Source organism: Octopus bimaculoides, chromosome 7 (assembly GCF_046866305.1).
Source record: "Octopus bimaculoides isolate indiv1 chromosome 7, ASM4686630v1, whole genome shotgun sequence".
Taxonomy (NCBI): domain Eukaryota; kingdom Metazoa; phylum Mollusca; class Cephalopoda; order Octopoda; family Octopodidae; genus Octopus; species Octopus bimaculoides.
In genome coordinates this window covers 8,275,712-8,297,039 of record NC_142934.1, presented here as the reverse complement: position 1 = coordinate 8,297,039, position 21,328 = coordinate 8,275,712, and the positions used below count along the sequence as shown (strand labels likewise).

The window sequence follows — 21,328 nt, the reverse complement described above, 5'->3', positions numbered from 1 at the left end:
TATAGACTACTTTCATTTCTTGGTTCAACAGCAAGCATAAAGAAAGTCGTTCAACTGAAAAACTGTTCATGCAAACATCTACACCTACATACTCACAGATTAGAAACACACGCATGATCGCTTTCAATGGCTACTGTTTGTGAATGGCGAACAATGAGCCCAGTGTTTGAGGTATCTTTTAACAGCATTCCTCAGAAATGTATGAAATCTCTGCCTTTAAAAGAAAGGAGAAATGCGAAGGTGTAACATTCATGCCTTGCTGATGATCAGGAAATAGCAATTGTGGTTTGGTGAAAACGACTCAAGTCAAAATAAATAATTAGAGGACCGAGTTCAGCTTTTACAGACCTTCCGCATGGAATCCAGTATTGATTTCAGGGTTTCACACTGGGAAAGAGATGGTGTGATGTTTATGCCTTCCTAAAATGTCATTAATGGCACAAGAGAAATCAATTAGTTTCAACAACATAGAATCAGAAAGAATTGCAGACTTCAACCAAACGAATAGTAATTTCTTTCTCTCATCTAATATTGATTTCTGCAGACTCAGACATAGGAACAGTTTTGTAATAGAAGAGCATAATTGATTGAATCTACAACAGTGTATCACTGGTATATATATACATATATATATATATATATACATATATATATATATATATACATATATATATATATATATACATATATATATATATATATACATATATATATATATATATACATATATATATATATATATACATATATATATATATATACATATATATATATATATACATATATATATATATATACATATATATATATATATACATATATATATATATATACATATATATATATATATATATATATATATATATATATATATATATATATATATATATATATATATATGTGTGTGTGTGTGTGTGTGTGTGTGTGTGTGTGTGTGTAAGTATGTCTATATATGTATGTATATATATATATGTACATATGTCTATATATGTGTATATATATGTATATATATATATATATATATATATATATATATATACACACACATATAAACACCAGAATATAGACTAGTTATAAAACAATAGTAAAACTATAGAAAGATTGCTTGGTGTTGTCATCCTACAACAAAGCTGCCAAAACAAACAATCACATTATTAGGCGAGAGGGAGAGGGGTAGGAGAAAGAGAGAGAGGAAGAGAGAGAGAGAGATAAGGGAGACAGTCAAACAGACTAAAATAATAAGCTTGGCACAAGCAGTTAACTCAGTAATGATTTCTCATGTTGGCCTGAGGCCAAAAGGTTTGGTGGGAGGGCCATTGTTGATTAGATTGATCCCAGTACATGAAGAGTGCTTATTCTATTGACCAGAGAGGGATAAAAGGCGAAGTGAACCCCCCCTAATGGGAAATAAAAGCAGCATAGAGAAGAGCAAAGCTAAACACTGCCACACATTTAGTTTAACAGCCTGGACCTAATTCTCAGTTAATAATATTATACATATGGGCAGGAAGATATAGATGGAGGCATGGCTGTGTGGTTAAGGACCTCGCTTGGCAACTATGTGGTTTCGGGTTCGGTTCCAATGCACAGTACCTTGGACAAGTGTCTTCTACTAAAACTCCGGATAGACCGAAGTCTTGCAAGTGAATCCGGCAGACAAACACAGACCACACAGACACATTTGTATATATATATATATATATATATATATATATATATATATACAATGGGCTTCTTTCAGTTTCCATCTACCAAGGTTTTGGTCAGCCTGAGGTTGTAGTAGAAGACACTTACCCAAGGTATCACGGAGTGGGATGGAACCCAGGACCATGTGGTTGGTAAGCTACTTACCACACAGCCACTCCTGTACCTATTCATTTATATTCTACAAAATTTAGATTAGTTTAAGTATTTATAAAAAAGAAAAGAAAAAAATGGTAAAAGTGAGCCTTGCTGTAAAACGGTTTGGGAATTATGATGAGAAAAGAGAACTAAAAGACCTGACAAAGAAGGGGACCATGATCTCAAACTTGTAGGGTCTCATTCATTTTCAGCACAGACAGAACAAAATTAACTCTATAGACTATTATATACAGTAATTAAACCATGTGTGTGTGTGTGTGTGTGTGTGTGTGTGTGTGTGTGTGTGTGTGTGTGTGTGTGTGTATGTATATATATGTATATATATATGAAAGAAGGTTTGAAAATGCACTTATTTTAAAGATATTTATTTACTTAACCGGTTTCACTTTTTTAGAAAAAGATTATCAAAAGTCTTTGAGAATAATAAAAAATGTTAAAAAACAGTTTGAGTATTAAAATGCATATATACATTCTTTGATGATAAAATATATTTAAAGTATAAAGCTTTGTATGAACTTTGTATTGTTACATACTGATTATCAGACATTCTCTGATAATAAGATGAAAATGTTTAAAACAGTGTAAGTATGAAAATACATATATGGAAAAATACATATATGGAAGTACATATATGGAAAAATATGTATATATATATATATATATATATATATATATATATATACACACACATATATATATAGCCGACAAGAAAGGAGCTTTTAAGAGAACATTACAAGGCCTTTGCCCAAACTAAATTCAACGTGTGTGTACATCTACTCTCACACACACACACACACATGCAGAGTAATTATACAGAATATAAAATTGCCTGGGGATAATGTAAATAAGCATTCAAGAAAAACTGCATGATGCACCTTAGAAAATCATATTACACAAGGTAAGAAAAATATATATTCTTATAGGAGATTTAATTATTCCCCTGTACTTTATGGGTGTGTTACATAAACGTTCACAACCGTTTTACAGGAAGAATCATCTCCAATTGAGTTACTGTTGATTGAATTACTGCAGCATTAAGAAACATGCTACAGAATCACGGGCCTGGCTGTGGGAGTTTAAAACGCTTGCTTTGCAACCATGAAGTTTCGGGTTCAGTCTCACTGCATGGCACCTTGGGAAAGTGTCTTCTACAATAGCTATGGGCCAACCAATGCCTTGTGAGTGGTGAATTTTATAAACAGAAACTGTGTGGAAGCCCATATATAAAAACACACACATACATGCATATATACATACATATACATATATGCACAAATGCATTTAGAGCAGTTTGTTACTATATATATATCATCATCATCATCATCATCGTCGTTTAACGTCCGCTTTCCATGCTAGCATGGGTTGGACGATTTGACTGACGACTGGTGAAACCGGATGGCAACACCAGGCTCCAATCTGATTTAGCAGAGTTTCTACAGCTGGATGCCCTCCCTAACGCCAACCACTCTGAGAGTGTAGTGGGTGCTTTTACGTGTCACCCGCACGAAGGCCAGTCAGGCGGTACTCCTTCCTCTCTGTTAGAGAGGCACAAGAACTTACAGCAGATGCATATACACACATGATGGAAACTTCCACCTACCAAATTCAATAACAAGGTTTTGGTTGGCCCAAGGCTATAGCAGGAGACACTTGCCCAAGACGCCATGCAGTGGGACTGAACCCAGAACCATGTGACTGAGAAGCAAGCTTCCTAACCACCCAATGATGCCCATCATCATCATTTAACATCCTCCTTCCATGCGGGATGACGTTCCTAATGCCAATCACTTTACAGAGTGGTTGTCATTATGAAGGGCATCAGCTTTTCCACTTGATCACTAGTGTTGGTTTGTTTACATCCCCATAACTTAGCTCTTGAACAAAAAAGACATAAGCACTGGGGGTCGATTTGTTTGACTAAACCAGTGTTTCTCAACCATTCTTTACCTATGGAACCCTTTTGATTCCTGTTTTATTCAGGTGGACCCTCTTAGCCATTCGACATTTTCAAAAAAAAAAAAAAAAACCAGATATTCTTGTAATTAAATATTAGAAATTGAACGAAAAATATAATTAAAATATTTTGTGTTGTCAAAGGATAACCAATTTATTGCAGATAAATTTTAACAAAATCTTATATGAACCCTACCCCCACCCCCACCTCAAGGGCTGAGAACCAAAAGACCAAACCCTTCAAGACGGTGCCCCAGCATTGCCTGAAACCAGTAAACAATAAACAAAAAAAAAAAAAAGTCAATCACTTTGGCCCCCCCTTAAAGTGCCAGAAAGAAAATCTACTGAAAAACTATAAATAGTTTTAGATTATTGACCAATTCTTTGTCTAACCTCTCTCTTCACACATCTCACAGAACTGTCTCCTGTTCACAATTCAGAATATCATAAAACATCTTATTTTAACCTCTCTTTGCATAATAAATCTTTCAGACTTGTCTAATATTTTATGTGTCACCACAGATGAAATTTATCTAATTTTAACAAGTTTTTGTTAAGAAGTGGCGATTATGCTAATGAAGTATTTGCTCTCAGCAGAGACTCATTGGCTGGAATTAAGTGCAGAGTAAGTAATGCATATTGGTCTCCAAACAGTCATTAGGCTAAATGCTTGTAATTTCAGTTAAGATGGAAATTGGAATCTATAGAGATGAAGGATTGGAAAGGGGGTGAGGGCTAGAGAAGAGCATGGAAACAAAAGAACAAAGAATATAATGGCTAATGGAGAAGCCAGAAACAGCCAAAGAGTACTGCATCCTAACATTATGCTTCTGTGTGTGTGTGTGTGTGTGTGTGTGTGTGTGTGCGTGCGTGCGTGCGTGTGTGGTATGGCTGCATGATTAAGATGCTCATTCACTTTCCAGCCACATGGTTCCAGGTTCAGTCCCACTGCATGGTATCTTGGGCTATAATCTGTTATTGCTCCAAGCTGACCAAAGCCTTGTGAATGAATTTGGTAGACGGAAACTGAGAGAAGTCTGTCGTATATATACATGCAAATGTATGGCATGGCAGTATGGTATGAAGCTTGCTTCCCAACTACATCGTTCTGGGTTCAGTCCCTCGTGTTTTCTACTCTGTGTGGCACCTTGGGTAAGTGTTTTCTACTCAAGGCAGCACCAGCCATTCTACTTCGACCTCACTTGTGAGTAGATTTGGTAGATGGAAACTGAAAGAAGCTTGTCATATATATTTATATATGTATATATCTATGTCTGTGTCTGTCCCCCGCCCCATCATCACTTGACAACCGATGCTGCTGGGTTTACATTCCTGTAACTTAGCAGTTCAGCAAAAGAGACCAATAGAATAAGAACTAGGCTTACGAAGAATACGTCTTCGGATTGATTTGTTCGACTAAAAACCATTTAAGGCAGTGCTCCAGCATGGACGCAGTCAAATGACTGAAACAAGCAAAAGAATAAAAGAGTGTGTGTGTGTGTGAGTGTGAATGCATTTGTGCATATGTGTGCAGAACTGACATGATAGCATCATAAGCTCTTGAGTAAAACAAAGCATTGTGCCGAACAGCATTTCTGTATTGATAGTTAAACCACAGCATACACAGATCAAAGTTGAATCCCAGGACCTGTGAGGTCGTGGGCCCATACCTCATGATGGCACAGTGTGCATGTGTCTGTGTGTGCTTTTATCAACGTATCATGTGATGGTTGTAGACAAACAACACTGTCATAAAAAGAAGATTGCTCATTTCCAGTCTTCTGTGAAAAAACATGTCCTCTAGCAATGGGGGGAAATATTTATTCCTTTATTGCCCACAAGGGGCTAAACATAGAGGGGATAAACAAAGACAGACAACGGGATTAAGTCGATTACATCGACCCCAGTGCGTAACTGGTACTTAGTCAATCAACCCCGAAAGGATGAAAAGCGAAGTCAACTTTGGCGGAATTTGAACTCGGAACGTAACGGCAAACGAAATACCGCCAAGCAGTTCACCAGGCATGCTTATGATTCTGCCAGCTCACTGCTCTGCAATGGGGAAATATTACCTTCCTTAGAAGCAGGTGAGAGTTAGCAACAAGAAGGACACCCAGCTGTAGAAAATCTGCCTCAACAAATTCCACCAGACTCATACAAAAGCATGGAGAAAACATGTTAAATGATGCCAAGACCAGTATACACACACATCTACTAAGAAAAATGTTATGAATACGGGGCTTTAAGTCCCTTTTCTGTCAGTTATTTGAATAATTTCTACATTCATTTCATCAAAAAATATAACATTCTCGCAGTCCAGAATAGATCTATTTCATTCACTCTCTTCTTTTTCCTTCTCTTCATTAAACCGCTTGGTATTGAGATCACTCTCGTAGCTCTTACAGTATGAATATCTATTGGACTTCATACCGCAAATAGCTGCAAAATAGAGATACCGAAATACATTTACAGGCAATCACAAAGAAATCAATCATTTTCACATTCTACTCCTTATCAGGAAACAAACAGCCTTAGCTCAAAACACTACACGTACGCATGCATGCACACACACACACACACACTGCAGCCTCCCTCTCCCTCACCATCTGCCACTCACCTGGCTGCTATCAGCCAATGAAAATCCATCCAACCTGTGTCCTTTTGGCTCAAACCAAATTCCTCTCATTTATTCCTTTATTTTCTCTTACTTTTTTTTTCTTTTTGTTCTTTTTACACATGAACAATTGCATGTAACATAAAACTCAGAGTATGGGAGGGAGTCATCAGTTTTTTTTTCTCAATAAACTCCATTTCAAGCTTGGTTTAGCTTAGCATGGGTGTGTGATTAAGAAACTTATTTTGCAATCACATGGTTTCAAGTTCAGTCCTCCTGCATGGCACCTTGGACATGTGACTTCTACTACAGCTTCAGACCAACCAATGCCTTGTGAGTGGCGCTGTCCATGCTAGTATGGGTGGGACATAAATATATTATGTTGGGGCACCGAACAAGAACTGTAACACTGTTCTATATTTAAGAGTTGAGGAATTATTTACATTATTTACATTTGATGGATATTTGTCCTCATCTTATTTGTTATTAACACGTTTTGGCTGATAAACCCTCCACCCTTCATCAGGTGTCTTGGGGAAATTTTGAACTTGGGTTCTCATTCCTAAGGCATTTTTCATTATTATTATTATTATTATTATTATTCAGGTCACTGATTGGAATTGAACTCGGAATCTTGGGGTTAGTAGCCTGCGCTCTTAACCACTATGTCATATGCCTGTAACCTTTGAAAATAAGACTTCCAATTTGATGCGTCATAATGCATTTGATTAAAGACTGTCAAGATCAAATAAATAAATAAATAAAATAATTAAGTAAATAAATAAATAGAATGTTTTGATGAATGAGAAAAGCTTCTCAATTAACCAAACTCCACTTGAAGACGATAGAATTCCTGTTGCTAAAGAATGATTAGAAAAGTTACCAAGAGAAATTCCACTGGGATATTTAAGCGCCAGGTCAATTTCAATTGACACTGGAATTTCATAATGAAATATCAGAAAAGTTTTACGTAATTTGTATAATGTTAGCTATGGAAAATGGGGTACACACAGAGAAAAGGCGTCAGAGGTGGGTGGTAATCAGTTACCATTTAAATTTATAGAATCTTAAAAATAAAGAGAAAAATTGATTGGAACTTATCACATCCCATAAATTTCTCTTGACACCAGGAGTTGTACCATTGTTTTAATAAAATGTTTCATAAACTGTTTATTTTGTAGGCATTTGCGTATAATAAAACGGCTGCAACCAGATTTTTAAACCCGAATATTTGCAGGTATGCATTATTCAAGAGAACAAAATGACGCCCATAGTTTGATGCCCAATGACCAAAAGTTACTGTTTTTACACGTATATAAGTCACAACTTTTTCTGCTTGATTTTAAGTGGGAAAACTAGGTGCGGATTGATACACAGGGCAAAGCTAAAACTATGAAGGGGAAAAAAAAAATTTTGTACCCAGTTTCAACTTCAAATTAGAAGTTGCAGTTTATACATTAGGGCGATCTTACGGTACGAGTCCTAAATATCGGCCTTTTCCGTAAAAAGTGTTGGAGAGAAACAGGGAAACGACATCATAAAAGCAAAAGACATTCAGAGAGCACGATTTATTTTGAAGGGGTTAGGGTTAGGGTTTGGGTTACTGAATTCCGTCCCTAACTGTAACCCTAACCCTGACACTAAAACCGTAACCCTAACACCCTAGTGAAGATCGTGCGGGTGTTACAGAAAAGGCCGATCTTTGGTAAACATTGCCAAAGTCACTTTTTACGGAAAAGGCCGATATTCAGGACTCGTACCGAAAGATCACCTACATTAGTAAATAGGGTATATCCATTGCTTGAACTGATATATATATGAAAAGTTAAATTCACAATAATATTCTTTTCTACTCTAGGCACAAGGCACGAAATTTTGGGGGAGGGGGCCAGTCTATCAGAACGACCCCAATACGCAACTGGTACTTAATTTATCAACCATGAAAGGATAAAAGGCAAAGTTGACCCCAGTGGAATTTGAACTCAGAACGTAGCGACAGACAAAATACTGCTAAGCCTTTTACCCGGCGTGCTAATGTTTCTGCCAGTTATCTTTTTTTCCTATGGGTGTGATAACACATTAACTCTTAAGCATTTGAACTGTCCATATGTAAAGATACATGGTCTAGTGGTTAGGGCTTTGGACTCATGATACTAAGATAGTGGTTTCAATTTCTGGACTGAGTGACACATTGTGTTCTTAAGCAAGACATTTCATTTCCCATTGCTTCGGTCCATTCAGCTGCTAAAAACATCCAGGAAGGAATGTGCACGTCAGAGAAATGAGGAAACCAGCTCCATGCTACTTATGGAGGAGTATGGACTAAATATTACACCAGTCTTATGTTCAACCTGCCCAGATCTGGTCTCTTATGTCTACCCTGCAATGCCATTCTCAAAATAAACAATTACATCGTTCAAATCTGAAAGCTTTGAGATAATGCAAGATTAATTCAAAACAATGTGAATAAATGAAAATTACATTTGACAGAGTATGCTAAATGGTTAAATCATCATCATCATCAATTAATGTTCATTGTCCATGCTGGCATGGGTCGGATGGTTTTACCAGGGCTGGCAAGCTGCGAGAGCTGCACCAGACTCCAGTCTGATTCGGTATGGTTTCTATGGACGGATGCCCTTCCTAACTTAATGAATTTATTATTGAAACCACTACTTTATTTAATCTCTAGTCTTGTTTCTGTCATTGAACTGCAGCCATCCTGGGGCACTACCTTTAAAGGTTTAGTCTAACAAACTGACCCCAGTACTAATTTTTTAATTCTATCAATTGCTTTTAACAAACTGCTAAGTTATGGGGGAGGGGAAATATAAAGGTAAAGACACACACACAAAATGCTTTGTACAATTTGCATCAACTAAATTAACTCATAAGGTCAATCTGGGGCTTTAGCAGATGTACAAGTTGCGACACATTGGGACTAGAACCTGAAACCAAATGTTCGCAAAGCAAGCTTCTTACCGACACGGCCAAACCTGCGTCTACATGAAGATCAAATTAATAAAAACAAAACAACAAACAAAAATCAATAACAATCATTCATAACTACTTCTGTTCCTGCAATACTGTAATTATTATAACTGTCACTACATACACTTCTATTGAAGGAACAAAAGTATCTAATAAAGTATAAAGTATTTAAACAAAATACAATGAAAGTGTTTACATCCTGCATTATATCTATTATATCCTTCTGTGCAGCAAGTTGGCGGCAGTAATTATACAGAATTCATGTTTGTTCATAGTTGTTGATGTAAAGTAATCAGAAAATAAAATTTACATGCAAGATAATGAGAGAACACTTCCTTTTAATTCCTGAAAATTTAAGATGTTATACTTCAATTTATTACTTTTCTGAAAAATTTTTTGAAGTGTTTTCTTTTCACAATGTTGACTTTACATTAGTCACACTTTTACAATCTACACCAGTAAAGTGCAAAAGGTCACTTCCAAATTTGCTTTCTGTTTTGCATAGAATACATGGACTTTTCCAATGTATTTTCAAAAGCAATTATAATAAATATGACTAAACATTTGTCTTTTTTTTTTAAAACTTCAAAATAGTAACAAAAAGTGAGAGCCTATTTTAGAAGACATTTTTTATTCCAGGATTTTTAAGTCGGCAAGCCATGACACTTGTTTCTGTCTTTCTATCATACCTTCATATCCCTCAATACTATACTCAACTCAATTTGTGGGGGGGGAATGTCAGTTTTGTCTTACAAGCACTTGTTGACCTCACCAGTAGTGACACCAAGAAAAAAAATTCGTCCACTACACTTTGCAAAGTGCTTGACATTAAGAAGCGCATCTTGCTTAGAAAGCAGACAATGGAGCTCAGCATAACCCTCAGGTTCATTAGTTCCTGTCATACCATCCAAACCGTGGCAACATGGAAACAGGGATGGATGATGATGATGATGACGACAGTGATGATGATGACAACAATGATGATGATGATGATGATGATGAAGCACAATTCTTAAATGTATTATGGAGCGGAGTAAACAATTGCAATAAGTGTCGCTGGACTGGCTCCTGTGCAGGTGGCACGTAAAATACACCATTTTGAGCGTGGCCGTTCCCAGTACCACCTGACTGGCCTTCGTGTTGGTGACATGTAAAAGCACCCACTACACTCTCAGAGTGGTTGGCGTTAGGAAGGGCATCCAGCTGTAGAAACTCTGCCAGATCAGATTGGAGCCTGGTGTAGCCATCTGGTTTGCCAGTCCTCAGTCAAATCGTCCAACCCATGCTAGCATGGAAAGCGGACACTAAACGATGAACGACAACGTCTGTCTTTTTCAAAGCGCCTGACAAAAGATATGGTTGTCGAAACAAAAACATTCTGTAACAGAAGACTTACTACAGAGCTAAAAGATAGATAAAAAATAAAAACACACATACACTCTTCCTTCTATAGTGCATCAAACGCTAGCGCTTTTCATCTATTTTATCATGCTATCGACTTGTACTGTGGCACAAAAAAAAAAAAAAAAAAATTGCAGTTTTATGTATATTTGTTGAGCACCTTGTTTGAAGTATGTAGCCACTTATTATTCTGCATGTGTGAAAACATTTGTGGTGTGTGTGTGACAATAGAGTTATTAGAATGCATGTGCAGACATATTTAAATATGCTTCGCAGCAACACAATTATTGGACATTAAACACAACATCTAATAAAACCTCCCAGCATGGAATGTATTGCTTTCATAGCATTTTAAGGGAGTATGTATGAGGACTCGTAAGTATTAACAGTTGTAATTACTAAAATACTAACATTGTAATCATCAACACGACGGGATTTCTAAGTACACTTTATGTTTAAATACTTATTGATTTTTTTAAAAACAATCCTTATTTGTTTCAACCAAAATAGTCTGGCCATGGAAAAAATATTAACAATATTACCTTACAAGGGAAAACTTGGGAACAAGCGAGTGTTGGTGACAGGAAAGGCATCTGATATAGAAAATTTGCCTCAGCAAATTACACCTGACTCATGCAAGTATGGAAAAGCAGACTTCAATGATGATGATTTAAATGACAATGATGATGACGATGACTAAGATGAAGAGGATAGTAATGACGAGGATATACTCATTTACTTGATACTGAGGCATTCCTTTATCTGTTTCAGTCATTTGACTGTGGCCATGCTGGAGCACCGCCTTTAGTCGAGGAAATCAACCCTAGGACTTATTCTTTGTAAGCTTAGTACTTATTCTATCGGTCTCTTTATGCCGAACTGCTAAGTTACAAGGACATAAACACACCAACATCGGTTGTCAAGCAATGGTGGAGGGACAAACACAAGCATACAAACATAGATATATATATATATATATATATATATATATATATATATATATATATATATACACTCTCTGAGTGGTTGGTGTTAGGAAGGGCATCCAGCTGTAGAAACTCTGCCAAATTAGATTGGAGCCTGGTGTTGCCATCCGGTTTCACCAGTCCTCAGTCAAATCGTCCAACCCATGCTAGCATGGAAAGCGGACGTTAAACGATGATGATGATGATGATGATGATATATATATATATATATATGATGGGCTTCTTTCAGTTTCTGTCTACCAAATCCACTCACAAGGCTTATTAGCAGAGGTCACTTGCGCAAAGTGAACCCAGAACCATGTGGTTGGTAAGCAAGCTACTTACCACACAGCCACTCCCACACCTATCCACATAGGTACTCACCTGTCTAAACTTAGAAATGAATAAATAGCGCAATTAATGAAATATGGAAGCTGTGTTGTGACAGAGAGACATGAGCACAACGAATGATACAAAAGGACAAAGCGGTAAAGCAAAATACACCTAGGCAAACAGGACTCTCTGCACTCCATAGCGAGGGGAGGGGGAGAGAAAGAGACCACTCAGGAATTGAACTGGAATCCCAGTCTAGATGATTAAATACAAAAACAATGGGTGGCTGAGTGGAGGTGCAGAATGTGTCAATGGAAGCAAACCTTATGAGAACATTTAAAAAAAAAAATTAAAAGAAATTTTTTTTTTTTTTTTCCCCACAAGATTTCTTCTCCAGAATGGACGTAGAAATAACGTGACGGCAGTGGGGGTGGTGGTGGTGGTAACAGAGCGGTGGGGAGTGGGGGGAGGGGTTTTAAAGACAAGAGAAGGACTTTAAAACGAATGAAAAGATTTGCTATCATTGTATTAAAAGGAATATTGTTCTTGTAACCCAGAAACCAATCAGCAATTCTGTTGATGCTGCACAAGATTTCTTTGTTTACATGCATTTATTTTTTTTTTCAGTCTGTTTTTCATTTTCGGTTTTGCTACCATTGTTTATTTTATAATTCTCCCCTCTCCCCTCCCCCCCACCACTTCCTTTTTCCTTTCCTTCTTTTTAAAACTTATTTCAACACAACTCAAAATTTTCATTCCAGCTGCAACTTTCTTTTTATGTTTTTCAGGATGGCCTTCCCTTTGTTTTTTTTTTGTTTTCTTTTTCTCTTATTCAAAAAAAAAAAAAAAGAATTTTTTTTATTACTTTTTAAATTCAATTTTGAGTTTCGTTCTTTTTGTTTAGTTTTTTATTTTATTTTATTTATCTTTTTTTTTTTTCAAAATTTAATTTATTTATTCTTTCGTTTATTCATTCATTTATTTATTTAATTCAAACTCCTTGATAAATTTTAAGATGGTTCCAAACTGAATGTTTCCCATACACCATTAAAAGATCAGAGAAACTAAATTAGAGACTTACAGCTTTCCAAAGCACAGCTAAATGGACTACCACTACAACTACTACAACTATTACTACTACTACTACTACTACTACTACTAATAATAATAATAATAATAATAATAATAATAATAATAATAATAATAATAATAAGCGAATTTCATTGTAATTTCAAAAGAAAACAAACCTAGACACACACTACTGAGTGAGAGAGATAGGAAGAGGTGGTGAGAGAGAGAGAAAAGGTGGGAGGGAGAGAGGGAGGGGGAGGGATAGATTAAGAAACAAGAGCTGTTGCAAGAACTTCATGGATTGAAATTAATATTTAGCTTAATCTACCGAGAATCAGTTGTAAATTTAATGGTTCTGCAGTGCCCTTCTGCCTCTGTAGTGCCTTTTAAATCTGGAGAAAGATAAAGGTGAAAGAGAAAGAAGGAGAAATAAAGAGAGAGGGAGAACTGGGGGGAAGGGGGGGTGTAGAGAAAGAAGATAAAGAGTGGAAACTGAAGAATGGGTAGTAACAGACACGAGTCAGGTAAGACTGTGTCATAGATAAAAGTGACTTGATTAAACGTAATGCAGTTAAGCAGGTGAATGATAGGAGGTAAAAAAAAAAAAAAGAAAAAAAAAGAAAAAAAAAGGAGAGATTAGGAGCTGAGCAAAATGATTTGTGAGTGTGAGAGACAGACAGAGATCTAAAGAGAATGATGGTGGCAGTGGTGGTGGGAACAAGTATTTAAACAGATAAGATTATGTATGCATGTGTGTGTGTATGTATGTATGCATGTATGTATGTAACGTATGTATGTGTGTTAAGAAAAAAATAATAAAGAATATTGAAATGTAAGTAGATGTAAAATTCACTGTCTTATTTCTAAATACAAGATGGAGAAAAATTCCAATCTGATGTCTCTTCTTTCATTCATTTGCTACCAGCCACCCACACCATCCCCTCCAACCTCATCTGAAATGCTGGAATAAATTACATATTGGACTACAAAACCTCATTGCAAGATTTGAGCTCAAATTCATTGCAAGTGTTTCTTTGAATATGCCAGATCACACACATACATACACACACACCTGTAACTTAATACAATAAAGTGTTCCCTTACATACACACATACTAACATGCATTTCAAAGCTCTTATACAGTTGTCAGCTATCATATGCCCTCACACAACAGGATTAATCCTTTTACTGGCAATAAAAATGGAACTCTGTGAATGTATGCAGAATTTATATGAAAACTTTTAAAACAATATGGTGGAATTAACCAGGCTTTAACCACAAATCACAACAATTGTTTCTGTGCATTGGTAACAGCAGTTAGTAGCTGAGTTTTCGATATCATACCATTACATAAAATATATAAATATTACATAAATATATATGATCCAGCAGTAGCTGTGTGCCTGCACATCATCAGGTGAGTGGCTTTGATAGCAGTGTTATATATCTCTAACTTAATGGCAATAAATTGTTCTTTGATAATACTTTATGGGCAGGCATCTAAATGTATTTGGAACACCTTTTACAGGGTTCCAAATCACATCAGTGAAATGTAAAACTATAATATAAACTTGAGTTTATCCTTCTTTTTCCTAAATTTGCTCTGTTGTTCATAGCTAGTAATACTACAAAGTATAGAAGTTAGTAAACAAACTAAACAGGAAGCAGACTGGATTATGATAATCTACATGAGTTCTGAACATAACAGAGACAGTCGTATATCTATTTGTACACACAATTTCTACTATATATATACACAGTAATCCTTCAACTATCTCAGGTGTTACGTTCCAAAACCTTCCGTGATAGGTATATATCTTTTTTAATTATTTTTATAATTTGTATATATTTATTTTATTATAAATGCAAAACAACATTACAGAGGAATCGATGTAAGCTTAAATAATAAACCACGGTAGGTGAACCACTATAATGGAACCGCAATACGGTGAGGGATTATTGTATATGTGTGTGTGTGTGTGTGTGTGTGTGTGTGCGCGTGCGCACAGGTATAGTAAGAAGTTCGCTTTCCAACCACTTAGTTTTGGGTTCAGTCCCACAGTGTGACACCTTGGACAAGTGCCTTCTACTATAGCCTCAGGTTGCCCAAAGCCCTGTGAGTGGATTTGGGAGATGAAAGTGAAAGAAGCCAGTTGTACGTATCTGTGTGTATGCACGTGTTCTCCACCCCACCTCTTGACAACTGTTATTGGTTTCTTGACATCACCTGTAATTTAACAGTTCAGCAAATGGGATCAACTGAATAAGTACTGGGGTTGATTTGTGCAGCAAGGGTTTGGCCGTACAAGCAAAAATACCGTCCACCCATCCATCAGTTTTATAGCAACAATTCAATGATGGATAGGGCAACAAACAGGGCCTGTTTGTTTCCTAAATGTCAAATTGTACAATTTCATGAATGTAATATTCCCTTGGAAAAATTGATAAAAACATAAAAATAATTGAATGAATTTCAAACAACATGCCTTGTTCAACAGATTAGAAGTAATTAAAAAAAAAAAAAAAAAAAAAAAGTTAGTAGCAGAATTGATATATTTTTTAAAATAAACAAAATGAAGAAGTTTTCCAAAAACAAAGAAAAAAATAGTCATTAAAATCTCTCCAAGAATAAAGAAGTGAACTCAAATAATGCTAATAATAGCTATTCTTGGAATTCAAATTAGTGTAATTTGCTAGTATTTTTAAATAAGATACAATGAAAATCTTAAGTTAAATTCCATATTTTTTTAAAACCATAAATTTTCACAAATTTATCATAGATATTGGAAACTAGTTATTATAGATAACAATCCAGTCAATTTTTAGACCATGGAATACAAATTAACTTCGTACAGAGTTACTCTTTCTCTCTGTCTCTCTTGCAATCTCTTATTCTTCTCTTTCTCATAGAGACACTGGTCTTAAATCTAGCTTATCCATAACTCGAATCTTAGTTTATCTCATGAAATAATCTATATTACATTACACAAATAGTAAAAGAATATCAACACAATAATGAACACCAACATCTACGTTCTGTCTCTCTCTTTTTCCCTTTCTTCTTGATTAGCCACATCATCAACCATTTAATGTCTGTTCCCTGAGGTGGCTTGGGTCGAACAGTTGACGGGATCCAACAAACCGTAATGCAGTGTTGAGCTCCAATGTCAGCTTTGACATGGTTTCTGCGGCTGGATGCCCTTCCTAATGCTAACCACTCAAAGAAACCCATCATGTGTGTGTGTGTATACCATATTTTAGCGTGCATAAGAAACACCCTCTTTTGTCAAAAATTAAGTTAAAAGAATACAGGAGTTCCTTATACATGAATAGTACTATAATCCATTACCGAACCATTTTCCAAATTTTAAGCCATAAAATTAGGGGGTTCCTTATACATGTTAAAATACGATATATATATATATATATATATATATATATATATCTTTTATTAATATTTAGCAGAAGTAACAGAGTGACTCAAGGTACAAAAGTTTCATGAGTTGTCACTTATCAAACTAAATATTAATAAAAAACATACATGTGTGTGTGTGTGTGTATGTCTATGTATGTGTGTATATATACATATAAAAATATGTGTGTATATCTATATATGCACGTGTATGAATATATGTATGTATATATATATATATATATATATATATATATGTAATATATACATACATATATATATGGATGTATGAATATGTGTGTATGTATATTCTCCGGCTGTAGGAAATCTACCTCGGTGAACTCTGTGCAACCCATGCAAGTATGAAGAAGTGGATGTTAGAGTGATCATGACAATGATGAAGATGATGATTTGTCTGGGAATTCTGTCAATCCAGAAAAAATAATAAAATGAAACAAGAAAAAAACAAAAAAAAAAGAAAAGAAAAATCAAGCAAAATACTGATGGACTGCATAGATAAATAATAAGTACAACTTGCTTGTAGAATGGAAATAAATCATTTTATGATAAACAAAAGGAGAATTTCAAATATTACCATTAAAACCTTTTGTCAGATAGAAATGAAATATTCGGTGGCAATGCAGAATAAACATTTCGTCTTTCCTCCCCCCATCTCACTCTCTATATATCTGTTTCTTTCTCTCGCTCTCTCTTTCTCTCGCTCTCTCTTTCTCTCTCCAACAAAGAGTCCTGCATGGAACTGTGGAACTTTAGAGCTCTCCACTTTCTTGTGACAAAATAATTTATCTTACAAGGAAGTGATTCCTGCATGGAAGCTGCCTAAGAATTTTATTGTGAACAAGGCTACGACTTTTAAATATCAATAAAACGGGTAAAAACATGAAAGAACCAAGAGGAAGTAGGATGTAGTCAAATGGGCTTTACTTCTATGATTCAACAGCGGCAACAGCAAATTCTATAAAAATGGTTCACAGAATTATTGTATTGTCATGTAAGACTATATATTTGCATGACAATTACCATGAATTCATGTGCATGTATATTTATATATGGATATTTACACGTACAAATGTGCACACACAACTACATCTATCTATCTATCTATCTATCTATCTATCTATCTATCTATCTGTCTATATAGCTATCTATCTATCCAGCTATCTATCTAGCCATCTATCTATCTATCTATCTATCTATCTAGCCACCTATCTATCTAGCCACCTATCTATCTATCTATCTATCTATCTATATAGATAGATAGACAGATACATGAATAGAGTGATAGATAGATAGATAGATAGATAGATAGATAGACATATAGAAAGCGACATATAATGTTCACAGAAACATGCATACTTTGTATATAAACAAGCACATTATTTTTAATGAGAAGACAAGCCTGGAATTTTGAATTATTATATGCACACTACACAGACACACATAACTGCATCACATAATATTACATCACATCTCGCTGTATTAATCTGAAGTAGACATTATGAGAATTCGATGTCTTTTCTTGTCGAACCAACTGTGGAATTAAATAGTATTTCTAGAGCCTATCTTCAGAGTGATATCTTTATTTTCTTTCTTTTACCCATAGAAATTATTCAGTTGCCACTTTTCATGTGACTCATGCCAAATGGAATTGGAAATCAGCACAAGTTTGTGATGATATTGACAGAAACATACAGTGTGTCTATAATATTAGTTACGTACTCCATTCACATCATTCTACATTTGGCGTATGGCGTAAATCCCACCCTCCCTATTATACGTGTTTTAACTTTCATCTGCTGTGTTTTACAGTCATTGAACTCTGGCCATGCTGGTGCACTGCCTTGAAGAGTTTAGTCAATCAGATGGACACCAGTACTTCATTTTAGGTCTGGTATTTTGGCAAGACAGATTGACAAGCCACTTTTGGCAAATCGCTAGGTTGCAGGGATATAAACAAACCAACACAAGTTGTCAAGCAATGGAGGGGACAAACTTAAAGACACTCTCTCTTTCTCTCCCTCATAAATATAAATACACATATGCATGCATAAGTGCACGCTCACACACACACTCTCTCTCTCTCTCATAAATATGAACACACACACACACACACACACACACACACACACACACAAAACCCTTTAGTATTCACATTTTTCTGCTGAAAGTAATGTCTATTTATTCATATTGTTTCAAATTAATCCAACATTATCCTGTAGCTTTGTGATTTTGACAAAGTAACAATTGGTTTTTAGAATGATATTGTAGGGTTAGTGTGAGAGGTCAGATCTGGACAGTTTGAGTGCAAGGCAGTGTCTTTCTGTCTGTGTTTGTCCCCTACCGCCGCTTCACAACCGTTGATGGTGTGCTTGTATTCCCATAACGTAGCAGTTCACCAAAACAGACCAACAGAATAAGTATCAGGCTTTAAAAAAAAGTAGTGGGGGGGGGGGGTCGATCCGTTTGTCTAAAAATTCTTCGAAGCAATGCCCCAGCATGGCCACAATCTAATGACAAACAAGAAAATGATAAAAGATATTCATGCTAGTGTATTATTAATTAATGCATTATTAATTAATAGTATTCCCTGTCTGCAACCTGATGTATAACTAAGAACTAAGATTTTACTTAGATGATCCATCAAACCCAGTGAAATTGTAGTCATGGCAACTGTGCAAGCGGCACGTAAAAGCAACTTACACTCTTGGAGTGACTGGCATTAGGAAAGACATCCAGCCATAGAAACTATGCCAAATCAGACAGGAGTCTGGTACAGCCCTTCAGCTTACCAGCCCTGATCAAACCATCCGACTCATACCAACATGGAAAATGGACATTAGATGATGATGATGATGAACCAATTCACAATCTGCTCTAAATACATTCCAATTCACCTGAATTTCAATCAACGTTTCTGTCTTTTAACTCTTCTTACAGTTAAACTAAATAAATCCTCTTCAATATCCGAATATATTTTTTTTCATCCTGTTCTATAGACATATACAGCAATCAAAATCTACTTTTATCCTATTCTATAGCAGCATATAGCAATCAAAATCTAGTTTAAATCTTTTCAGAAATATAAAAGAGAGAGAGAGAGAGAGAGAGAGAGAGAGAGAGAGAGAGAGAGAGAGAGAGAGAGAGAGAGAGAGAGAGAGAGAGAGAGAGAGAGAGAGAGAGAGGAAAAAAAAAAAAAACCCCAATCATTAAATATTTCAATTTCTCAACTAGTTACGTTTCACGCATTTTTTTATATTGCATTTTGTGAACAACAGCATCACTGGCAACAGATTTCCAACAGAGCGAGCGATCTCTAGCTTTCTGTATTTTGTGATGATAAGAGCGACAAGAGAGAACTTGGGCAACTTGGGCAGAACACGATACCACAGGGTAATTTAGCTTCAAAGAATTGGTTTATTGGGTTTCTCAGCAGACATGGCTGTGTGGTTAAGAAGCTTGGTTTGCAACCATAAGGTTGCTGGTTCAGACCTGCTGCACAGAAGCTATAGCCTCAGTCTGACCAATGCTTTCTGAGTGAATTCGGTAGACAGAAATTGTGTGGAAGCGGCGAGCTGGCAGAAACGTTAGCACGCTGAACAAAAGACTTGGCGGCATTTCGTCTGCCGTTACGTTCTGAGTTCAAATTCCGCCGAGGTCAACTTTGCTTTTCATCCTTTCGGGGTCGATAAATTAAGTACCAGTTACGCACTGGGGTCAATGTAATTGACTTAATCCCTTTATCTGTCCTTGATTGTCCCCTCTATGTTTAGCCCCTTGTGGGCAATAAAGAAATAAGAAATTGTATGGAAGCCCAGGGGTATGTGTGCATGTGTGTGTGTGACAGAGAGAGAAAGAGAGACAGATAGAGAGAGAAAGAGAGACAGATAGAGAGAGATAGAGAGAGAAAGAGAGACAGCAAGAGAGAGGGGGATGGACAAAATGAATTTGAAAATACAGTTGAAATCCTTAATAATAATTTTTTTTTTGGCACAGTTTCTACAGTTAGATGCCCTTCAGTACATATTTATGGTGTCACACATGTTTCATGTTATATTGTTTCAGTCACTATACTGCAGCCATGTTGCAATTACGGAATGGAAGAGTTGAGGTGGGGGGGGGGGGGTGATAATCCAGCTGAAAACAATATTCTATGTATTAAGTCATTGTATTCCACTAGAGGAGTTGTAGGAACCGCAAAACAAAACCATTTCACATGTGACAACAGCATAAATAAATAGACCTGGAGAAATGGTTAAATCATTTGTCTTTACATCAAACATTAGTTCCTCGCTCACATCCTCCATACTTGGCTCCTCTCTCTCTCCACACACACACACACACACACACACACACACAGAATCATGAATCGCATCACTAATGAGCTTCCTTCAGCAACTTTGGTAACATTTGAGATTCAGTTTTACAACTGTAAAACAAAGTACTTAAATAGTAATGACATTACGATGTGTGTATATACTTACTCACGTATACATAATATATAAATGGACACGGACACACATTCACACACATGTAAAAACTGTGCAGCCATTCAACTCAGTAAACGCATGTGCGTGTGTGTGAGTGTGTTTGTGGGAATATGAATATATATGTGTGTGTGTGTGTGTTTGAGTATATATATATATATATAGAGAGAGAGAGAGACAGAGAGAGAGAGAGAGAGAGAGAGAAAGAGAGAGAGAGAG

At 35.9% G+C, this 21,328-nt stretch overlaps 1 protein-coding gene across 13 annotated transcripts in view; it reads right to left on the bottom strand.

Annotated features, from left to right (window-relative positions):
• The window catches only part of LOC106871426 (uncharacterized), a 375,948-nt gene that overhangs the window by 175,324 nt on the left and 179,296 nt on the right, over positions 1 to 21,328 (bottom strand). The window contains exon 1 of one of the 13 annotated variants that reach the window (XM_089354712.1): positions 13,520 to 15,622. The exons of 11 other annotated variants lie outside the window; for them this stretch is intronic. The gene's annotated coding sequence lies outside the window, so the exon portion shown is untranslated. Of the gene's footprint in view, positions 1 to 13,519; positions 15,623 to 21,328 lie in introns of those variants that run through there. One more of the 13 variants, XM_089354710.1, reaches the window with a different exon arrangement.